Source organism: Choloepus didactylus, chromosome 21 (genome assembly GCF_015220235.1).
Source record: "Choloepus didactylus isolate mChoDid1 chromosome 21, mChoDid1.pri, whole genome shotgun sequence".
NCBI lineage: Eukaryota > Metazoa > Chordata > Mammalia > Pilosa > Megalonychidae > Choloepus > Choloepus didactylus.
Window position 1 is genome coordinate 41,821,233 of NC_051327.1, and position 17,839 is coordinate 41,839,071.

At 41.3% G+C, this 17,839-nt stretch overlaps 1 protein-coding gene across 2 annotated transcripts in view; it reads right to left on the reverse strand.

Moving 5' to 3' along the window:
* TMC5 (transmembrane channel like 5) overlaps positions 1-17,059 on the reverse strand; it is an 83,125-nt gene extending 66,066 nt beyond the window's left edge. For both annotated transcript variants that reach the window (XM_037814466.1, XM_037814465.1), the window contains exons 1-2: positions 16,923-17,059; positions 40-258 (exon numbers count right to left, since the gene is read on the reverse strand). The gene's annotated coding sequence lies outside the window, so the exon portion shown is untranslated. The remainder of the gene's footprint in view (positions 1-39; positions 259-16,922) is intronic.
* Positions 17,060-17,839: the final 780 nt, after the last annotated feature.

A 17,839-nucleotide genomic window follows, 5' to 3' on the forward strand; every position in this document is an offset into this window, starting at 1 on the left:
TCCATTTCATTGATTACATTTAGCTTTATGAAAACATACCCTTTTATCCTCACTTTGTCCCAAAGAGACGCAAACTGCACAAACCAAGCTTCGCCTGCAGGGGCTTTTGGGAACCGCTGGTGCTGTCCCTGCAGCTTCTCTTGGACTGGCTTTTTGATTGGCACCAGGCTGCAGATGATTTCCAGAAAGTTATAATCTCCGACTCTGGGCTGAAGTCTGAAGATATCGAATTACCAGTTGAGGGCAGAGCCATACATCCTGCAAAAGCAAAAGACAAGAATTACTTAGGTTTCTATAACAGATCAGCTCCGACAGTGCACCCCCGTCAGGTACACCCACAAACAGGAAATGTTGACCTCAATATCTTTAATTATCTCTTTATAATTAAAAATAATCATTAGGCAATAATAAAGTATAGAGAATAAAATAACAACTTTAACAAATGTTAACCTGTTTCATATTCTGGACATGGGCTTATTTTACCAAGGAAATACCACATTACTGATGAAGCTGAAGGTCTCTTGTGCCCCTCTCCAATTCAGTTTCCTTCCTCTTCCCTCTCCAAGAGCCATCACCACCAAGAATTTGTTGTGTGAATTTCTGGGTCCTATTGTTTATACTTTTACTACCCACATGTATATCCATAAGCTACAATGCTATAGTTTATTGCATAGAATTTAAACACATAAGAGATATCTGCAACTTGATTTTTTTTTTTTTAAACACAAATTGGTTTTGAGATCACTCCATGTTGGTAGCTCGGTAACTAAAGTTAATAGTTCACACATCCATCTAGAAGTTTGTTCATCTTAAGGGCTGTATAGTGTTCCACTACATGGCCATACCTTATTGCCTCATTCTATTTGTCCCTTCCCCTACTGATAGCATCTGGGGATGTCCCCCCTTTTTCTCTATTACAGACAATGATCACTGCACATACCCCTGTCCGTGTCCCCAGCTGCCCACTTGTGAAAATTTCTCCGAGGAAGAGAGCCAGAAGTGGGATTGCTGCGTTGTTTGGTTTAAAGTGTTTTTAATTTCCATGGAGGTGGCCCAGTTGTTCCCCCAAGTAGTTGTACTAATTTCCAACAGCTGCGGGTAAGTAGCTTATTCATTTTCACATTGTCATCCCAGAAAGACAACCCAAAATAGGTCTTTCTTCCTTTTTCCTGGTTGACACCCAGTCACAGTAGCACAGGCAGCTTGCAGATAGGCAATCACAAAAAGCTAACATACAAAAACAAGAATTGTAGGGTTGGCCTCAGCCAGACTAGGTTTCCTCCAACTTTGGCAGAAACTTTGCAGGGGGTGGTTTAGCAACATCCCTGGCCTCTACCCATTGGATACCATAGCAATTCCCAGTTGTAACAACCAAGAGTGTCTCCAGACATGGCCAAATGTCCTGGGGAACAAAAATCACTCCACCTCCTCCTGTTTGAGAACAACTGAGTAAAGCTTAGAGTAACATGGGAAAACCTAAAAGGGCTTTCCCAATTCTCTAAGTCAATGATGTATTGAGAAATGTACAGGAAAGTAGGAAAAAGGGAGCAAAGCAGCCAGGAGACTTTTTCCTTAAAGAGAAAGGAGTGGACATTTTGGAGGAAAGTGAAACCTAAGTTAGGAAAGGAAATGGATGAAGTACGAAAATGTTTATTTCTGAAATGTCATAACCACGACTTATTGGGTGTCTGTTCTGGTCAAGCAGTGAGCAGAAAATGCACATGAACACATCCATTTAATCTTCACGGAGGGGGAGGACCCTCCCATTTTACAGATGAGGAAACTGTGGCTTAGAAGGACTAGTTAATTTTCCCGCATTCTCACAGATGGTAAACAGAGGCAGGGGTTTGAATATAAGCCAGAGTACTTTACTACACTGCACCACCTCCTGCTTAGACTTTCTTTTTTACTTATTTACTTATTTACATATTTTTAAAAATCACTGAATATTGCTCTATTAAAGTTAGAAAATAAAACAAAACAGCTCTGATCCAGATAAGAAGCCTTTACAGAAAGGAAAACAAGAGCAAAAGGACACAAGATTTTTCTAAATCACAGTCATTTCCAAATGAAAAGTGTTTTTTTTAAAAAAAGAGTAGAACCTTAAAGTACTTTGTCTGGAGGTAAAAAAAAAAAAAAAGAAAGAAAGAAAGAAACAAGGCTCAAAAAGCTGAGTGTGTGAATCCTTTTTTTATTCAATTATAAAATAAGCTATGGAAGTTTTAAAATAAATCAAAATAAGGTACACTCAAAGCCAACTGAATTTTTTAATTGTGCACTTGCCTTAAAGCCTCAAACAAGGACAATAAAATCGTTGAAATGTTGAACATACATTCAGCACAGCTACAAAAGCAAATTAGAAAGACAACATTATTGAACATGTCTCTAACCACAACTTCACCTGACAAAGGTGGCTGAGAAATGTGAGACTTCCTTACCTACCTCTTCTACCACGGTGCTGAGAAGCAGGGACTCAAAACCTGGGGGGTTTAAAAGGGACCAGAGAAGATTCCCTTGCTGCTCTGGAGGAATGGACTTCCCAGGAGCTCCAGAAAAACTAGATCATAGGGCACAAGTTTTAAAAACCACTAAATAATCCCCCCCACTGCCACCCCAACTCTGCTTAAAATCCAAAGGCTGCTGGAGAATGGGAAGCTGTTGCTTAACGTGCAGAATTTTTAACTAGGTCGAACTTAAACATTTGGAAACGGATAGAGGTGATGGTAGCAAGTTATTGTGAGTATAATTAACAGCACTGAATGGTGTGTGAATGTGGCGGAAAGGGGAAGTTCAGAGTCATGTATGTCACCAAAAAGAAAGCTGGAGGTTAAAATATGGGAATGTGTAACGCAGTGACTCTTGTGGTGGCAAATGACCACGATTAACTATACAAATATTAAAAAGTTTTTTTCATAAACTAGGACAAATGTACAACATTATCACAAGGAGTTAATAATAAAGGGGTATATGGGAAAAAATGTACCTATTGCAAACTGCAGACTATAGTTAACAGTAAAATCTTAATATTCTTTCATCAACAGTAACAAATACACCACAGCAATACTATGGGTCAATATGGGGGGGTGGGGGTTAAGGGATATGTATGTTTCGGGTTTTCTTTTTTATTTTTATTTCTTTTCCTGGAGTAATGAAAATGTTCTAAAATTGATCATGGTGATGAATGCACAACTATGTAATGATACTGTGAGCCATTGCTTGTATACATCGGATGATTTATATGGAGTGTGAATGTATCTCAATAAAATTGCATTAAAAATGATACTACACTAACGCAAAATATTAATAATGGGGAAAATTGTGGGTGGGTTATTGGGAACTCTGTACTTTGTGCATGATTTTTCTGTAAATGTAAACTGCTCTAATAAAAAAGAAGAAAAGAAAAGGAAAAAAAATCTAGTGGCTTTTCATTGAATTTAGTATATCATCTAAATGTAACTTCTTTACTATGTTCTGGAATGGACTTCATGATCTGGTCCCTGCCTACTCTCTCCTTGTTCGTCATAGTCCAGAGCCAGGGTCCAGACACTTTTTTCACAAAGAACAGACAGTAACCATTAGAGGCTTTGTGGACCACCCAGTCCCTGTTGCAGCTACTCAACACAGCCATTGGAGCCAGAAAGCAGCCAGAGACAATATGTAAATGAATGAGCATGTCTGCCTTCCCGTAAAACTTTATTTACGGACACAGAAACTTCAATTTCATAGAATTTTCATGCATTACAAAATATTATCCTCCTTTTGGTTTTTTCCAACACCTTAAAATATAAAAGCCCTTCTCATCTCAGAGGACATATTTGGATGCAAGGCCATGGTCTGTCGACCCCAGTTTGAGAAAGGTGGCCTGTTTTCCTGCACCATAGCCTTCGCACCTGCTGTTCCCTCTGTCTAAATGCTTTTCCCTCCACTCTTTGCTTGGCTGACCCCTTGTTTTGGTTTCCTAGGCTGCTCAAGCAAATACCGTGTAGTGGGTTGGCTTAAACAATGGGAATTTATCACGGTTTTGAGGTTAGGGAAAAGTCCAAATCAAGGCATCATCAAGATGATGCTTTCTCTCCCAAGACTGTGGCGTTCCGGGTCTGGCTGCTGGCGATCCTTAGCTTGTCACATGGTAGCGTCTCCTGGTCTCTCCCTTCTCTCTTGGGTTCCGTCGATGTTCAGCTTCTAGCTGCTCCCTCTGTGGCTTTCTCTCTCTCTCTGTCTGAGTTTCATCAGGCTCATAGAGGACCTCAATAATAGGATTAAGACCCTTCCTGATTAGGGTGAGCCACACCTTAGCTGAAGTCACCTCCTCAAAGATCCTCCTTCCAACAGGTTCACACCCACAGGAATGGATTAAGTTTAAGGACCTGTTTTTCTGGGGTACCTACAGCTCCGAGCCACCACACTCCTCACCCTCAAGGTCTCAGCTTTAATGCTGTTTTCACAGAGAGGCCTTCTCATCCCTCCACATTCAAATGGTTCTCCTCGAGAGTCTCTTTCACAGCATCTGTTTGTAATTATGTATTAATTTTGTGCGCTTATTACTCAACAGCTTTCCTTCTCTAGACTGAAAGCTCTGTGAGGGCAGGGGCCATGGGTCATGAATGGAATGGTGCACCTAAAAGAGATGCTCAAGTCCTAACCCCCAGTCCTGTGAGTGTGCCCCTATTTGGAAACAGGATCTTTGATGATATTAGTTAAGAGGAAGCCAAACTGGATTAGGTGGGCCCAACTCCAGTACGATTGATGTCCTTCTAAAAGGAAATTTGGATACAGACAGACAGACAGACAGAAAAGATGGCCATGTGCAGGGGCAGAGACTGAGTTGTGCTACAAGCCAAAAAATGCCACGGACCGCCACCAAGCCACTGCCAGAACCCTACAGACACAGAGAAGGCTGGCCCTGACTCCATCTTGATTTTAGACTTCTGGCTGCCAGAACTGTGGGGCAAATTCCTGTTGTTTTAAGCCACCCCAGTGTGTGGTCCTCTGTTATAGCAGCCTCAGGACACTTGTTTCTAGCACAATGCCTGGGACATAGAAAGCAGTCAATTAATATGTGTTGAATGAATGAATGAATGAATGTTGTCGCACAATGTTCTGGTCCATTTCATCCATAGCCCAGTGTCCATTCTTAATGGTTGTCACCCTCAGTCAGTGGGGAGGAAGCAAGGAGGTTTTCAAGCAGACAGGCACTTCCCTTCCCTGAGTCTATATTTGGCAAAGGAAGATTTCCTTCTCTTCCAAATGCATTTATAAATTGAGAGTTTGGGATCAGCTCAGGGATAATTGCCCTCATGGAGAGGGTATTAAATAACAGTGAATCTCCCAGCAAGCTATTTCCTCCCTTTTTAATTCTTATTCAATCCTTCTAATTAGCAACAGGATAAAGTCTCAGTTGGTGCTAATAGATCTTTAATGCCTCTCTAAATTTGCTAAGCCCCCTGTGCCATTTGAAATTGTTAGGGAGACCCCAGAAGAGCCATGCTCTTTTAGTCCAATTTTGCCAGGTGGAAACTTTTGAGTGTTTCCATGGAGACGTGACTCACCCAACTGGGTGAGACCTTTGATTAAATCATTTCCATGGAGGTGTGGCCCCACCCATCCATTGATTAGTTCACTGGTACTTTAAGAGAGTTCACAGAGAAGAAAAGTCAGAGACACTGAGAGAGACATTTGGAGAGAAGCTAAGATACGTAATCCAGAGTTTGCCCCCAGGAGAAGCTAAGACCAGACACAGACCCAGACACTTGGAGATGCAGACAGAAGGACTTTTGGAGATGCTAAACTAAGAGATGAAGCCCAGAGTTTGATCCAGAGAAGCTAAAAGAGGATCCCCAGATGCTTAGATGCAGAGGAGCTGAAGAAGCTAAGAGAGACAGAAGCCCAGAGACATTTTAGAGAAAGCCATTTTGAAACAAAATCTGGGAGCAAAGGACCAGCAGATGCCAGCCACGTGCCTTCCCAGCTAACAGAGGTGTTCCAGACACCATCGGCCTTTCTTTAGTGAAGGTATCTTCTTGTCGATGCCTTAGTTTGGACACATTTATGGCCTTAGAACTGTAAATTTGTAACTTAATAAATTCCCTTCATAAATGCCAATCCATTTCTGGTATTTTGCATAACGGCAGCTCTAGCAAACCAGAACACCACCACAATCCCCTCCTCCTCCCCTTTTTTTAACAAAGTGGAACAAAGCCTCAAGCTCAGAACCTTCATGAAGCTACAACACATAACAGGGATTTAATTATCTTATATTATTATTTAAATTAACTACAGTAAAATTGGCTCTTTTTTGGTGTGCAGTTCTATGAATTTTAGCACATGTATAGAGTCCTCTAACCAAAAACAGTCCCATCACCCCCAAAACTCCCTTGTGCTGCCTGTTTGTATTCAAACAGAGGACTCCCCCTGCCTTTAGCCCACCACTGATCTGGTTTCTGTTCCTATAGTTTTGCCTTTTCCATAATGTCATATAAATGGAATCACACAGTATAGAGCCTTTCAAGACTGGCTTCCTTCATTCAGCATAATTTGGCTAGAATTTAATAATATGGGTTTTGCTTTTCCTGCAGATAATTTTACAATCATCTCTATTTATTGCAAGTGATACAGGATTTCCATTTACAATAGTGACATAAAGTTTACTTTCAAAATAAATTTATTAGGTAACAAGAATAGATGGCAAATAGTATGCATGGTAATAAAAGGGGTGAAAATTATGAAGGTGGAGCGCAAATGACTAAACTCTGGGGAAACAATGATGCTATACAATGGCATAATCACATCTCCTCCACCCCCCACCCCACCCACCCCCACCGCCACACACCAGAGTACCAGATTGTAATCCTAAGAACTCTGGTTAGGAAGAAATCCTCCTTCTGAGGCATCTCAATTCAGTGGTATTAATTACATTCACAATGTTGTGCTACAATGACCACCGTCCATTACCAAAACTTTCCTTTCACCCAAAGGAGAAACTCAGTGCACATTAAATAATGACTCTCCATTCCCCTCACCTCCAGCGCTGGTAACCTCTAATCTACTTTCTGTTTCTATGTTTGCTTATTCCACGCATTTCATAAAGGTGGAATTATGCAATATCTGTCCTTTTGTGTTTGGCTTATTTCACTCAACATAATGCCTTCAAGGTTCATCCATGTTGTAGCACATATCAGAACTTCATTCCTTTTCATAACTGAATAATATTCCGGTTTAGATACACCACATTTTGTTTATCCATCTGTTGATGGACACTCGGGTTGTTTCCATCTTTTGACCGTGGTGAATAATGCTGCTATGAACATTGGGGTACATGTATTTCTCTGGGTCCCTCTTTTAAATTCTTTTGAGAACGCATCTTAATTCACTGTTATGAAAGCCAGGAAGCATTTGCTACTTCAGTGGTAAATGCAGGATATTATTCCACTTGCTTGGTGGACTTTTGCAATGTCTAGGGTGATATCCTTCATGTGGTTAAAGTTCATTTTTATTTTCTAGCCTCTGACTCTCATTTCTTATATTCTCTTTGCACTCATATACTATCATTACCTTTCCTCAGGAATTAAATAAATGACTTGGAAATTCATTAAATTCCTTCATGAAGGGAAAACATGAAAAAAGAACAAGAAAACACAACCATTTTGTTATATATATATGCTTTTCCCCCCCTCTCCATAGGTTTACTATTGCTCTCTTGCAAGCACAGATCTTATTGTCTGAGGTGTCTAAATGTCAGGCTTTCAATGTGACTGGCTCGAGGGCGGAAAGACTTTTCTGAAAATCTGGGTGAATCAGAACAAATGTTTACTTATGGGGAAGGTTTTGAGTGAAAGATTGAAGGTATCGCCCTCCGGTGCTTTTAAAAGACTGTTTACGTTGCCTTTATTTCCTTGTTCTAGACGTTACACACCTCAGATCGAGGGGTTCCAATGCATTTATTTGCAGTGGTGTAGATGATGACAAAGTAATCATTAAGCTAAAAGGACGAGCCCAGTATTAACAGTGAAGTGGGCAAAAACCCAAGATAAACCTCCCCGAGTGTTAGGTGGCCTGGTGCCTGGGCAACTGCTCCCGGATGTGTTGGGACCGTCTTTCCTAGACCAAGTGCCTGAGAAAGGAATTGAAGCTTCGAGAACCGCAATCAAGAAAGCTTAGTCGATTCCTCAGAAAGTTGAAATACAATTACCATATGACCTGGCAATTCCACTCCTTGGTTTATATCCCCGAGAAGGGAAAACAGAAACTCAAACAGATGCTTGCAAAAACAGACGAGGTCTAGTATACTTTCAAAATAAGAATTGGAAAAGTTGGGATAATGGTGTTAGCAAATGCCACCAATTCATCTCCACGAGTAAAATGCAAGAAAAGGCTAGAATGGGAAGATTCTTGGGTTTACACGGGTGTTCTGAAGCACCTTAAATCCCATTACATTAGTCAAGTTGCCTCCTCTTTTACTGCAATCCTCTCTTGGTAGGAAATCCATGAACTAATTCTTTCCCAGGGGTCTAACCCTTACCTTGACCCTCACCCTCCCTATGCAAATGCAGCTTTGGAGAAAGACTTTCTTTGTTGTATGAAAGACTGTCCCCAAATAGGTGACATGCACAGGCCTTGGATGCAAAGCCCGCTGATGTAACCCAATCGCAATCCAGCCATTTGCATTCAGGTGCCAATGCTCTGTTTGAAGTGTAGGGTGTGGGGTTGACTTTTATTCTATTTTAGAAAGAAATTGGTGGAAGCCCTGAATCTAAAGCAGTACTTCTCAACCTGGGGTGGTCTTGCCTTCCCTGGGGCATTTGGCAATGTCTGGAGACATTCTTGGTTACCATAGTTGTGGGAGGGTGGGGGAGGGGGAAGCTACTGGCACCTAGTGGGTGGCCAGGGATGCTGCTCAACAGCCGACAATGAAAAGGACAACCCCACAACAAAGAAGTACCTAGGCCCAAATGTCAATAGTGCCTAGGGTGTGGAATCCTGGTCTAGAGGAGATCACCTCAGGCAGTGCCAGTAGAACTTTCTGGGCTGAAGGCAACGCTCTGTACCTGCACTGTCCAATAATGTAGCCAGTAACCACAAGTAGCTATCGAGTACATAAAATGTGGCTAGGAGGAACTGGTTTTTAAATTTTATTTAATGTTAATTAGCTAAACTATAAATAGCTACCAAAGGCTAAGGGCTACCAACCCAACTGTATTGGACAACAGAGGTCCAGGGAAGGAAAACAGTGGGAAGCGAAGAAGGTGCTGTACAGAGCCTACAGGAATTCCAGCACTTTAAGCCCAGCTGCTCAGAGTACAACAGGAAGCATGAAGCTTTGGTGCACAAAAAGTTCACTTGGGAGCTTTCTGGAGATGGGCTGTGGATTATTCAGGTGACAAACTCATCCTGGTTTGTCCAGGACTTTCCGGGGTCTGGCACTGAAAGTCTTGTGTCCCGGGAGCCCTCTCAGTCCTTGACCAATCAGGACAGTTGGTCACCGTAGCCTGGGTCCCACTCCTAAGATCTGAATTAGTGGACCTGAAGTAGGATCTGGAATTTGCCTTTTTATCAAGTTTCCCAGGTGATTTTTCTGTGCATTAAAGTTTGAGAATCACTATGGATCAGCTAGTAAAGGAGGCTGCAAAGGGCAGGCAGAGAAGAGGTAAAAAGATGATTTGCTGGTTCCCTATGCCTTAGCAGATCAGCCCTCTTGCTAGAAGGAGGGGGCTCCTCTCCTACACTGTAAGGAAGGACTCAGTTTTCCTGGGACTAGCAGCCGCTGAAACCTTCCCCCCATCAGTGTTCTCAGAACCCTGCTGGGAGCAGTGAAAAATGATAAACCTTAGTGCCACCTTGGGGTAGGGAGCCTCCCCTCTCTCTACCACCAGGGCTCAGAAAGGCAGAAGGGGGCAATAAAGCTGGGCTCAGTTTTATCCACACCCTGTGAATCTGTGTCTATGTAAAGCCTCCCTCTTTTAGAGGAAAAAGAATCCCCTTCTGAATCCACCTCTGGGACTAGAAGCTTAGTTCTTAATCAGACTAATTTAGGTCCCAATGATATAATAGTCCTTATAATGCCTATTTAAACAAACATTATTTAATTCAACCCAAGCATTATTGTTCCAGATTTGCAGAGAGAGAACAGTGATAACAAAATAACTGATACATATGTGCCAGACACTGTTCTAAGAACTTGAGAGGCATTAACCCATTAAATCCTTTTCATGGCCTTAGGAGTAGGTATTATTATTATCCCTGTTTTACTGAGAAGGATACCAAGGCACAGAGAGGTTAAGTAACCCAACCAAGGAAACACAGCCAGTAAGGGATATATACTCAGGCAGTCTGTTTCCAAAATTGGCACCACGGGGCTTCTGGTCAACCAGAATAGAGGACAAGACACTCCAGGGTGCCATTTCCCCAGGATCTTTTAACAACTAGCAAAAACTGGCAAAGCCATCTTCCTCAAAACTCTGGAAAATAGTTAAAAGGTTAGAGTAACTGGGTGAATGCCACATCAAGAAAATGCAGTTTTAAAAGCAGTAGGAGCTAACTAGAATATGTAAACTCATAGTCATAAAAGGTAGAACATAAGTTACCTAAAGATAGACAGAAGTTAGAGAATGGGGAGTGGTTCCTAATATGCACTGAAGTTTTGACAAGGTGGAATTTAAATCTTTGGAACTGGATAGAGGTGAGGGTAACTCATTACTGGGATTGTAAGTAAGAGTGTGGAATTTTAGGTGAATTTGTTTGAAAGGGGTTGTTTAGAGCCTTGTATGTCTCCAGAAGGAAAACTAGAGGTTAAAATATGGGATTGTATAACACAGTGAAATTTGAGGTGGACGTTGTTTAAGTTTAACACTACAAATATAAATGTGTTCTCTCATGAACTAGTAAAACTGTACAACACTTGTACAAGGAGTTAAAAATAATAGAGTGGTATGGGGGTAAAAATAACCATTGCAAGCTACAGACTATAGTTAACAGAAATATCTTAATATTCTTTCATCAACAGTAATAAGTGTACCATACCAATACTAGGGGTCAATAATGGGGTATGGAATGTTTAGGGTTTTCTTTTTTATGTCTATCTGTTATTTTTCTTTTTGGAGCAAAGAAAATGGTCTAAAATTAAGTGTGATGATGATTGCACAACTAGATGATGATACTGTGAGCCACTGATTGTATACTTTGGATGGATTATATGGCACCTGACTATATCTCAACAAAATTTGCAGTTAAAAAAAAGAGCAGTAGGCAAAGCTTGTGGCATTCTTGCTGGCCCCTCCCCCACTGCCTGCCCAGCGCAGTCTGGAGGCAGCCAATGCTCCCATTGTGGGTCCCTGGCCATGTTCTGAAGGGAGCAGAGTAACACTTATGTGCACACTAAGGTACCCACATATTGGAGCCAGTCAATCAGGTGGCCGTCTGAAAGTCTGATTCAGGAAACTCATCTCACGCTTACCCTCCCAGAATGTGCCCTACAAGCAGGAGCAGCATTCAGACAGCTAAAGCACAGTAAGAAATAATTCAGCCAAAGTGGCCCAGGGCAAAGGATTACTTGCTTTAAGTCATACAACAGAGCACCCAGGATGGGGAGAAAGTCTATTTTGTAGGAAGTAGAGAGGGCATTCAAATTCTGTAAATGGGAAAATTCCTAGGGTCATGAGCAAGCACAAGACCAGAACCACATGCAGGCTCATAACACCTAAGGCTGATCTTCTTGATAGAGAGCTAAACTCTGAAGGAGAGCAGCAGCCAACTCAGAGCCTATTTGCAAAGAATGTGAAAAGTGCTTTTTACATTGGTTTGCATTTTGTTAGCTCCTGGCATTCAAGGAAACCTCTGTCATGTCACTAGCTGGATAGAAACTTAAGGATCAGACAACTCAGGGACTAAATTCCAAAGTTAAGACTTTAAAATATTAAATGTACAGTGTGCAAAAAAGATTACAGGATAAACAAAGAAACAGGAAATTATGGCCTTCAAAGGAACAGGATAAAAATCCAGAAACCATTAACAAAGAAGACAAAACTCTGAAATACAAGACAAAGACTTTTTTAAAATGTTCTGCAATATGCTCAAGAAGAAAAAGGAAAACAAAGAGAAAGAACAAAAGGATATCAGAAAAACAATGAATGAACAATATAAGAATCTCAATAAAAGATAGAAATTTTAAAAAGGAGCTAAATGAAAATACCAGCATGCAAGACATAATAACTGAAATTAAAAATTCCTTAGAGAGTTCCTAGCAGATTACAGCTAGAAAAAGAAAGAATCAGTGAACATGACACCAGGGCAAATGAAATGATTCAGACTGAGGAGTAGAAAGAAAAAAGAATTTTAAAAAGTGAAAAGAGCCTATGAGATATGTGAGACACCATCAAGCATACAAATAATTGCATTATGGGAGTTCCAGAAGAAAAAGAAAGGGGCAGAAGGAATATGCAAAGACACAATGGCAGAAAACTTCCCAAATTTAACAAAAGACATGAATATCCACTTTCAAGAATCCCAACAAACCCTGAACAGGATAAACTTGAAGAGAACCACACCCAGACACATAGTAATCAAACTGTTGAAAGCCAAGGACAAGGAGAGAATTCTGAAGCCTGCAAGAGAAAAGCAACGTGTTATGTACAAGTTGGTCCCAACAAGATTAAGTGCCAATTTCTCATCAGAAACCATGGAAGTAAGAAGGCAGTAGGTTGAAATATTTAAAGTGCTTAAAGAAAACTATTGTCAACCAGGAATTTAATATCCAGCAAGACTACCTTTCAAAAATGAGAGCGAGATTAAGACATACTCAGATAAACAAACACTAAGGGAGTTCATCATCACTAAACCTACCCTACAAGCAAATGCTACAAGCAAAAGGGAGCTCTTCAGACTGAAAGGAAAGATATTACACAATGGGTTAAACAGTATGAAGAAATAAAGCTTTCCCAAATGGGTAATTATAAATTCCAGTACTATTGTATTTTGGGGGGATATAACTCCACTTTTTACTTATTACAAGTTCTAAAATATAAATGCTTAAAAAGCAACACCCTCTATGGTTTGGGACATACAATGCATAAAGATATAATCTATAAGGAGTACAACACAACAATGAGGGGATAGAGGGATATAGGAACAGTGTAAATGTATGGTATTGAAGTTAAGTTGGTATCAAATCAAATGTGACTGTTATAGATTTAGGATGCTAGATTTTAGCTCCATGGTATCCACAAAGAAAATACATGAAAAACACATACAGAAAGAAATGAGAAGGAACTCAAAATGGTACAACACACAAAAAAATCAAATGAATATGAAAGTAGGCATTAGCAGAAGAATTGAGGGGCAAAAAGGGTATAAAAATTGCAAAGACCATGTAGCAAAATGGCAGCAGAAAGTGCTGCATTATCAGTGGTTACTTGAAATTAAGTGGATTAAATTCTCCAGTCAAAAGGCAGACATTGGCAGAATGAATTTCTTTTAAAAAAGCATGACCCAATTATATGCTGCTTACAAGAGATTCACCTTAAATTCAAAGACACAGGTAGGGTGAAAGTGAAGATGGCGTGCTGGTTTGAATCTGTTATATACCCCAGAAAAGATCATGTTCTTTTAATCCCTTCTCATGGGGACAGACCTATTGTGGGTGGAAACTTTGGGTTAGGCTATTTCAACTGAGATGTAACCCAGCCCATTCAAGGTGTATTTTAATCTTTTACTGTAGTCCTTTAAGAGAGTTCACAGACAGAGAGAGTGAGAGAAAAAGAGAGCGAGAGAGAGAGAGAGCTTAGAAAGAAAATGTTCTAGGAGAAGAAGCAAGAAGGACCCACAGAAACTGAGAGAGCCATTTTGAAACAAGGGCCCAGGAGAGAAGGACCAGCAGATGCTACCATGTGCCTTCCCATGTGACAGAGGAACCCCAGATGCCATCGGCCTTTCCTCACAGAAGTTATCTTCCTCTTGATGCCTTAATTTGGGCATTTTCATGGCCTTAGAACTGCAAATGTATAACCTACTAAGTCCCCATTGAAAAAGCCAACCATTTCTGGTGTATTGCATTCTGGCAGCTTTAGCAAACTGAAACAGATGGGAAAAAAACATACCATGCAAGTAGAAACCAAAAGAGAAATGGGATAACTATACTAATATCAGATAAAATAGACTTTAGGTTAAAAGCAGTTATGAGGGACAATGAAGGTCACCATGTACTGCTAAATAAGCCAACTCTATAAGAAGACATAACAATGAAAAATATATATGCACCTAATGGCAAAGCCACAAAATATATGAAAAAAATATTGACAGATTTGAAGGGAGAAATGGGCAGTTCTACATTAATAGTAGGAGACTTCAATACACAACTTTCAATAAGGGTATAAAACATCTAAAGAGAAGATCAGTAAAAGATTTTAAAGATACTATAAACCAGCTGGACCTATCAGGCATATATAGAACGCTTCTCCCAACTGCGCAGAATAAACATTCTTCTCTAGTTTACATGAGCCATTCTCCAGGACAGATGATATGTTAGGTCACCAAACAAGTCTCAATAAATTAAAAGTATTGAAATCATACAATGCATCTTCTCTCCAGTAACAAATAATAGAGGGAGAACTGGAAAATTCACAAATATGTGGAAATTAAACAATACACTTTTAAACAACAAATGGGTCAAAGAAGAAATCACAAGGGAAATAAGGAAATATCTTCAGGTGAATGAAAATGAAAACAAAATGTAACAAAATTTATGAGATGCAGCAAAGGGAGTGCTGAGAGGGAAATTTTAACCTCTAAATGCTTACATTAAAAAACAAGAAAGATCTCAAACCAGAGATCTAACTCACAACTGGAGGATCTAGGAAACAAGAGCAAACTAAACCCAAAGCACACAGAAGGAAGGAAATAGCAAAGATCAGAGCAGACATAAATGAAATAGAGATTATAACAAATAGAGAATCAACAAAACCAAAAGCTGATTCTTTGAAAATATCAAAATCGACTAACCCTTAGCTAGAATGACAAAGGAGAAAAAGAGAGTGGATGTGAATAACTAAAATCATAAATCAAAGAGGAAACATTACTACTGACCCCACAGAAATAAAAAAGTTATTAGAGGATACTATGAACAACTGCATGTCAAAGACTTCTCTCTTCTTCAACTCCAGGTGTTCCAAAACTCACATCTTGAATTCTGCTACCTCTTTGCCCACCCTGGCTAACTATGATGTTAAACATGGGAAGTTTCTAGATTCCATGCTGTTTGCAGCAGGGCCTGGATTTTTAGGATGAGGGAGGGAGGCATTGGCTTGGGACAGAAAATTTAAGGCTATGCTAAAACTCAGTCATCAAAATAAATAATATTGTAACGTAATATTTTAAGAATAAAAGATAATGCAAAAAAAAAAGGCATGGTGAACAAAATATCAAAATTCTAAATAAAGACAGGATCAGGATTCCGGCTCTTTCTTTTGCCTCAGGTTTGGCCAGGCACGGCACTGATGGGCAGACACAAGCCTGCCACTAGGTGTTCCAGGGACTGTCCTCTCACTCACAGATCTTGGGCCAAATCAAACCTTCTTCCTGAAGAATAACCCCACCTGCTCTCATGTGGAAAGCCTTTCCACTGAACGTACAGTTTATAAGTCAAGTCTGCCACCGGAGAAAATCCAGTCTCTCCTTTGGAAAGTCACTGTTTTGCATTTAATGCGGGGCACAAATACACCAAAGGTTGGGAACATTTACTGTGGGCCCCAAACTCTCCTTGTGAATGATAAAAATGGACCTTTCTTCCTTCCTTTTAAGTGATACCCAGCCAGAGTCAAAAGCCACAGGGAATGGAACTCGCTTGCACCGACATTCTGAAAACTGTAGAAATCTTACCCAGCCTCTTATTTCTCTGGATAAGGAGTCTCCTTCCCAGAAATCACCCTACATGGTGATTAACATTCCATCAGTTGGGGTTTATCTCTGGGAACATTGAACCTTATGCTGGAAACAACCTGAGCAGGAAAATAGTCCAAACTCCTGCAGCTCAATGTCTGAAGCCTTGGCAAGCATGATGCATTGAGTGATTCACGGACCCCTCAGGAAGATATTTATACCTGCAGCCTGAACCCAGCTCCTGAGGTGAGGGCACTTTGCTGCTAAGACATGACTATTAAGCCCACTTCCCTGACATCTCTTTTCTCCCTAATCAACCTACAGAGATAACCATAATAAGAAGGATAAAGACAGGCTTCACTTATAAGTGCTTACCAGGTTCCAGGCTATGCCTTTCACATGCATTAGCAACCAAACCCTTAAACCCTTCATGGGGAAGTGGTAACCGCATTTTAAGATGATTACCTTGTGGCCCAGAGAGGTTAAGTAAGTTGCCCAAGGTCACACAGCAAACAGAGAGAGAAGGGGATTCAAACATATTCCTCTCTGAGTGCAAACTATGAACTTTCATCATCATCATCATCATCATCATCATCATCATCATCATCTTTACCAGAAGAAGAGAAGGAAGAGAAGATTGAGGAGAGAAGGAGGAAGAGGTAACACTTATCAAGTGCTTACAGTGATACATTTTCTTATTACCTCTCCCATCCACCCCTGAAGGTGGGAACTCAGCATGCTACCCATTCTACAGACAAGGAAACTGAGTTCAATCAGGTGTAATAACTCGCCCAGATTTCCCAGCCAGAGCCTGGGGAAGTCCTAATTCCACTTCAGGCAGTCAGCTCTAGGGCCGGTTCTCATAACCAACACACTCCCTTGCCTCCCATTTCCCTGAGCCCTTCTTTCATCCAACACATATTTATTGAGCATTTATTCTGCGCTTGGCGATAAAGAAGAGGATGGCATCGGTTCCTGGCCTCTTCCCATAGCATATTCCCAAGTGTTCCCCAGTATTTCCGTGACCCTCCCCACACCACCCGGGCACCCTCTCTTACCTGTGCTCTGCCCTGCGGGAATAGGAAATCCAGGGAGACAGCGGTTCCTTTTTTTTCACAAACCCGTAAGTCCCATCTTGCTCTGCCTTTGTGCCACGTCCCCTGGAACAGAACCCCTGCTGGCTTTCTTGCTCACACCGCCGAGCCTGGCTGCCCAGCTCCCGGGGCGATGTTTACCCAGCGCCTGGCAGTTTATGTCACCCAGGTTATCTCCTCTTCCCTCCTCAGCCAATGAATAACCGGCTCTCAGAGGTTAAAACGCAGATCACTCTTCAACCCCCCGAGGTTGCAGCAGCTGCTGCGACCTTTGGACACAGGGTTTGCAAAGTTGGGGTTCGAAAGCAGGGTGCAGATTGCATATTCCTTTCCTCCTGAACCCCAGACCTTCCCGCTCATCAGTGTTCTTTCGGCATCAGCGCAATACAAAGGCCAAAGTCCTCTGGGAGGATGTTTTATTTCTTGAACACCATAAGGAAGTAGATTTTCTTTTTCAACCCCAGGGAGTGAGGCAGAGCGGGAAAAGTGAACGAAGGGACTCGTTTACTCAGTGTGACATGATTCTGGTACATGATGCCTCACTAGCTTTGCTCCACAGATCCCTCCCCTGGGGCATCGTTAGGAAAGCACAGGTTAAACACCGTCATTGTGATCACATTGGTCTGTCCCTTCTGGGGACAGAGGACCCGCGGCCAGTTCAAGGAAGGCCAACTTGGATTCAAATCCTGACTCTAGACCTTTAAGACTCTGGCTGAACCCCTCTAAGCTTCCACTGTTTCCCCCCTCACCTGCAAAATGGGCACAGTATACTCTACCTCTTCAGGGTATTGGTAAGAGCTAAACAGGCTAACCTTTGAAAAAGTTGCCCTGCTTTACTGCCGAGGTGATTTCTAGCACCTAAGACTCAGTGTTCCCAGAGA